This window comes from Triticum aestivum, chromosome 3B, assembly GCF_018294505.1.
Source record: "Triticum aestivum cultivar Chinese Spring chromosome 3B, IWGSC CS RefSeq v2.1, whole genome shotgun sequence".
Lineage (NCBI taxonomy): Eukaryota > Viridiplantae > Streptophyta > Magnoliopsida > Poales > Poaceae > Triticum > Triticum aestivum.
Genome location: NC_057801.1, coordinates 534,661,042 through 534,667,318, shown reverse-complemented (window position 1 = coordinate 534,667,318; position 6,277 = coordinate 534,661,042). Strand labels below are relative to the sequence as shown.

General features: G+C 49.4%; 1 pseudogene; it reads left to right on the top strand.

Moving 5' to 3' along the window:
- Nucleotides 1-607: 607 nt before the first annotated feature.
- LOC123065657 (uncharacterized) lies at nt 608-1,184 on the top strand (annotated as a pseudogene).
- The last annotated feature ends 5,093 nt before the right edge of the window (nt 1,185-6,277 follow it).

Below are 6,277 nucleotides of genomic sequence, written 5' to 3'. Positions count from 1 at the left end.
CAAATAGCCTAGGGTTCCAGCAAGTTGAAGCGGAATCCGACTCTCTAACGGTGATCAACTGCTGCTTCGGTCATAGTACTTGGTGGGACGCGGCGGCAGCGATATTTGCGGAATGTGTGGACATCTCTACCTTGATTGGGAAGGTCAACTTTAAGCATTGTTTTCGATCAGCAAATCAAGCGGCGCATGTGCTAGCTAATTTTAGTTATTGTAATAAACTTTCTTCTAGTTGGACTGATGAGCCTCCAGATTGTCTGGTGAGCAAGCTCGTAGACGATGTATCTTTATGCATTAATCAATAAAGCTAGCCATGATGGCCTTCCCTCAAAAAAAACTCGATGTATCAATTCAATGAAATGTCCTTTATTAAAGGAAATTGCTTTGAGATTGCGCTGGGCCCACAAATTCACCGCGTCCGCCCGAGGACCCAAGTAACGATCGGATTGCTCAGAGAACTTGGACCCCAAGTTGCCGACCACTACACGAACTCACCAACACGACCCTGTGTCCGCCAAGGAAGGGAAGCTCCCCGTGTGTATAAATTAGCCACCGGCAGATCTTGCCTCAACGCACAGAACCACGAAGCAAACCAAGGAGACGAGCAAAGATGCGTCGGGAAGGACGGCAGCGAGGGTGGGTGCGCGTGTACGACCGCGAGCTGGTCGACCCGGAAGCAAGCGCCGCGCCGTGCACGCCGTGGAGGGGCCGGCGGTGGCCAACGGCGGGTTCTTCAGGGCGCCGCGGAAGCCGACCAACCAGTCCAAGTCCGGCGGCCTCCGCGCGCTCGGCAGGAGCGGCATCGCACAGGAGGAGGAGGAGGAGCCACAGACCCTTCCGCCAACGATGGCCGGGCGCTTCGGATACTACTACTCGACGGGATGGCAGTCGCCGTTCAAGTACGAGTCCGCCATGTACAAAGAAGTGGAGATCCGTCCGGCGGCGGCAGCGCGCTTCGGGGGAAGATCGTCGTGCAAGGCGGGGCGCAAGTTCAGGCACGACGAGGTCAAGAAGTACTACCTCGACGCGGCCGACGTCCTCGACGGGCAGCTCGATTATCTTCGTGACTTCGATTCATGAGCACTCAGAACGGAGGTTCAGACGTGGATTTTTAGAGCTTAGACTCATGGACACCCTTTATCCATACCCTCCAATATAGCTTTGAGATCCGTGCTAGACAACTAACTTACAGCGTACAAATTTCTCTTTTTTGTTTCTTTCAAATAAAACAACATATGAACTTCAAACTTTGCAAGATAGCAAAACATTCTTACTACAATGAGTGAAAAAACTTATAGATTTTTGACAGATATTAATATACAAAATGAGATTTTCTTTATTAAAAAATGTTATTTTTAATACTTATGATGGACGAAAAAAATCTGAAAGTTTTTTCTCTCATTGTAGTAAGAATGTTTTGCTATTTTGCAAAAGTTTTAAGTTCATATGTTGTATTATTTGGAAGAAACAAAAAAGAGAAAAAATTCTTGCACGAATCATGATGCAGAGATAGATGGCTAGATAAGGGGGTGCACCTAAGCCTAAGCTCCATAGGATATTTTCCGCCAGCAGAAGGATTTTTGTTTTTGCTTGTAAGTTCGACAAGAGGAGTTGTATACTGGATCCAGTGATGTAGTATCTAATAAAAATGAGCTTTTTTTGTTTCTTCCGAATGAAATAAAAATGAGGCTTCAGTTCGTCTTAAAATGACACTCCCAAGATACTACCTCCGTACGACGTGTATATATTCTTTCGAAATCCAAACTTTCTATGTTAATCAAATTTATAAAAATACCAACATCTACGTTGCCTATGTATCATTAGATCTAGGGGGTTGCTACAAATCAAGGAAATCATCCACCTAAACAGCCGTCCGGTCTGATGGAAGCCGTCATTCTCTGTTCTTCCGTCGATCACGCGACTACCTTGCAACACCGGAGCATAGACTACCTCGTCTTCCTTCTCAAATACGTCGGTTACCTCGCAGCATCTGAGCCAGCACGGCAAAAAGCTTCAGCACAACAGCTTCGATGGCAGCAGCGCTCGGCGCATAGCCGTGACGGCGCCCGCGGCGCTCCATTGCAGCCCCAACGGAGATTCAATGACCCCGCGGCGCTGCAGCTCCGACAAAGCTTCAATGACCGCCGCGACGCTCCATTGCAACCCCGATGGAGATTCAACGACCTTGCGGCGCTTCACTGCAACTCCGGCAATGCTTTCTTGTAGCCCCGACAAAGCATCACTGACCCGCCGACGAGCGCTGCATTGCAGCACCGGCGGCCGCCGATGAGCGTCCGTCGTGTGGCACATCAATGCCAACCACTGCAGCCTTGCCGATCTCCGTCGTGTTGCACAACATTGCCAACCAGTGCAGCGTCGATGCCCTCTTCCGCTGAAGTGGTGCTTGACGTTGTCTTTTGCAGCGGCGCTCGCTGCCCCCACAACACTGTTGTGCAGCCATAGTAATTCGCCGGTGGCCCGAGTATGCAACCTCGGCGCGCGTCTTCAACAGAGATGCTGAGCGAATCGCCCACCACGCTGCAACGTTTACTTCGTAGCTCCTCCTACACCTAGTGAATGCATGCAACCTCCACTAGGTGTTTGCATGCAATTTGCTCTTTAGCGTAGTGGATGCATGCAACCTTCACCTACACGTATCATAAGGGCAATGAACAGTGAATCTTCGTGGCTCACTCCTATCAACCTCATAGGAAGAATGCAGTATGTAGTCAGTGCATTACGACAGTCCACCATCGATTCGAATATGGTTCCTGGAGTAAGCTCAGGATTCTCCCTGTTCCACTCAATTGTTGGCATGTCCCCACCATCATATTCTTGTAAAACTAAGGAGTCGATGTTCTCCTCCCTCTCTTCATCATCAGTGTCATCAAATCTAGAACGGCTGCTAGGCTCCTCTGGATATTCATCTTCCACTGCCTGTTGACTGATTCTATCTACCAGTTCAGGGAATAGAATCTCATCCTCATCATCATGTCGAGTCACTTCCTCGTCAGGCTCTGCATCTACTACTACATCAGGTGCAGAAGGAAGAGCAAATTTGGCAGAATTAGCGGCAGCCGACATGTTGTGGCTTTCAGAACCACTAGGTTTACTTGGTCTCGACCAACAAGGAGTGAGAGAATGCTTGCTATTAGCAGAGACAGATGATGTTTGAACACCCTTCCCCTTCGGGATACGTTGTTTGCGTGCTTGAAGCACATCGATATGGATTTTACCGAAACGGCTGTCAGCATTCAAACTAAATAGCAATCCCAGATGCTCATCACAAGTTAATGGGACAAATTTCTGCTCAGTATTGTCGAAATATCTCAGTTCAACAGCATTGGCAGGGCTCCACGGATACTCACAACAGAGTGCCTCGCGGAAATCTGCGAACAAAATGTTGGTTTCTACCACTTTAGGATAGAAAACCAGAAATCAGACATGGTTTAGTTCCATGCAACTCGCTAGTTTCCATTCTAACGCCAGCCGAAAAGCAAGTGTAGGATCAACCCTATTCGATTGAAATAAGATAAAGGGCGCAGTTAGGCTGATTTTTTTTAGATAAATTGCACTGATTCACGCCAACGGTGGTCAAATACAACCTAATTTATGGATCTCCTAATCAATTTGAGAGGAAAATGGTGCTTACCCAGGTGGAATCCATGAATTATCCGCCTCTGATTCGACCCAATCATCTCCACGGTCGATGCGCCGGACAGGATGCTCCCCTGACATCGCTTCCTAATCCTAGATGGGGAGAGAGGGTAGATGCGGCAGAGGCGGCACGACAGCGATGGAAGCGGCACGACGGCGGCGGAGGGGGCAGCGCAGAAGCGACTCGATCTGATTCAGGTTACAGTTGTTGGGGAACGTTGCAGAAAATAAAAAAAATTCTACGGTTTCACCAAGATCCATCTATGAGTTCATCTAAGCAATGAGTGATAGGAGAGAGATTGCATCTACATACCACTTGTAGATCGCGTGCGGAAGCGTTCAAGAGAACGGGGTTGAAGTAGTCGTTCTCGTCGTGATCCTATCACCGGAGATCCTAGCGCCGAATGGACGGCACCTCCGCGTTCAACACACATACGGAGCGGATGAAGTCTCCTCCTTCTTGATCCAGCAAGGGGGAAGGAGAGGTTGACGAAGATCCAGCAGCACAACGGCGTGGTGGTGGATGCAGCAGGACTCCGGCAGGGCTTCGCCAAGCTGCTGCGGGAGGAGGAAGAGGTGTAGCAGGGGGAGGGAGGCGCCAAGACACAGCGTGCGGCTGCCCTCCCTCCCCCCTCCTTTATATAGGCCCCCAGGGGGGGCGCCGGCCCTGGGAGATCTAATCTCCCAAGGGGGGCGGCGGCCAGGGGGGTGGAGTGCCCCCCAAGGCAAGTGGGGCGCGCCCCCCACCTAGGGTTTCCAACCCTAGGCGCAAGGGGGGCCAGGAGGGGCGCACCAGCCCACTAGGGGCTGGTTCCCCTCCCACTTCAGCCCACGGGGCCCTCCGGGATAGGTGGCCCCACCCGGTGGACCCCCGGGACCCTTCCGGTGGTCCCGGTACAATACCGGGTGACCCCGAAACTTTCCCGATGGCCGAAACAGCACTTCCTATATATAATTCTTTATCTCCGGACCATTACGGAACTCCTCATGACGTCTGGGATCTCATCCGGGACTTTGAACAACATTCGGTTTGCTGCATACTCATATTCATACAACCCTAGCGTCACCGAACCTTAAGTGTGTAGACCCTACGAGTTCGGGAGACATGCAGACATGACCGAGACGGCTCTCCGGTCAATAACCAACAACGGGATCTGGATACCCATGTTGGCTCCCACATACTCCTCGATGATCTCATCAGATGAACCACGATGTCGAGGATTCAAACAACCCCGTATACTATTCCCTTCGTCAGACGGTATGTTACTTGCCCGAGATTCGATCGTCGGTATCCCAATACCTCGTTCAATCTTGTTACCGGCAAGTCACTTTACTCGTACCGTAATGCATGATCCCGTGACCAGACACTTGGTCACTTTGAGCTCATTATGATGATGCACTAACGAGTGGGCCCAGTGATACCTCTCCGTTATACGGAGTGACAAATCCCAGTCTCGATCCGTGTCAACCCAACAGACACTTTCGGAGATACCTGTAGTGCACCTTTATAGTCACCCAGTTACGTTGTGATGTTTGGTACACCCAAGGCACTCCTACGGTATCCGGGAGTTACACGATCTCATGGTCTAAGGAAAAGATACTTGACATTGTAAAAGCTCTAGCAAAACGAACTACACGATCTTATGCTATGCTTAGGATTGGGTCTTTTCCATCACATCATTCTCCCAATGATGTGATCCCGTTATCAACGACATCCAATGTCCATAGTCAGGAAACCATGACTATCTGTTGATCAACGAGCTAGTCAACTAGAAGCTCACTAGGGACATGTTGTGGTCTAAGTATTCACACGTGTATTACGATTTCTGGATAATACAATTATAGCATGAATAAAAGACAATTATCATGAACAAGAAAATATAATAATAATCCTTTTATTATTGCCTCTAGGGCATATTTCCAACAGTCTCCCACTTGCACTAGAGTCAATAATCTAGTTACATTGTGATGAATCGAACACCCATAGAGTTCTGGTGTTGATCATGTTTTGCTCGCGGAAGAGGTTTAGTCAACGGATCTGCGACATTCAGATCCGTATGTACTTTGCAAATATCTATGTCTCCATCTTGAACATTTTCATGGATGGAGTTGAAACGACGCTTGATGTGCCTGGTCTTCTTGTGAAACCTGAGCTCCTTGGCAAGGGCAATAGCTCCAGTGTTGTCACAGAAGAGTTTGATCGGCCCCGACGCATTGGGTATGACTCCTAGGTCGGTGATGAACTCCTTCACCCAAATTGCTTCATGCGCTGCCTCCGAGGCTGCCATGTACTCCGCTTCACATGTAGATCCCGCCACGACGCTCTGCTTGCAGCTGCACCAGCTTACTGCCCCACCATTCAACATATACACGTATCCGGTTTGTGACTTAGAGTTATCCAGATCTGTGTCGAAGCTAGCGTCGACGTAACCCTTTACGACGAGCTCTTCGTCACCTCCATAAATGAGAAACATGTCCTTTGTCCTTTTCAGGTACTTCAGGATATTCTTGACCGCTGTCCAGTGTTCCTTGCCGGGATTACTTTGGTACCTTCCTACCAAACTTACGGCAAGGTTTACATCAGGTCTGGTACACAACATGGCATACATAATAGATCCTATGG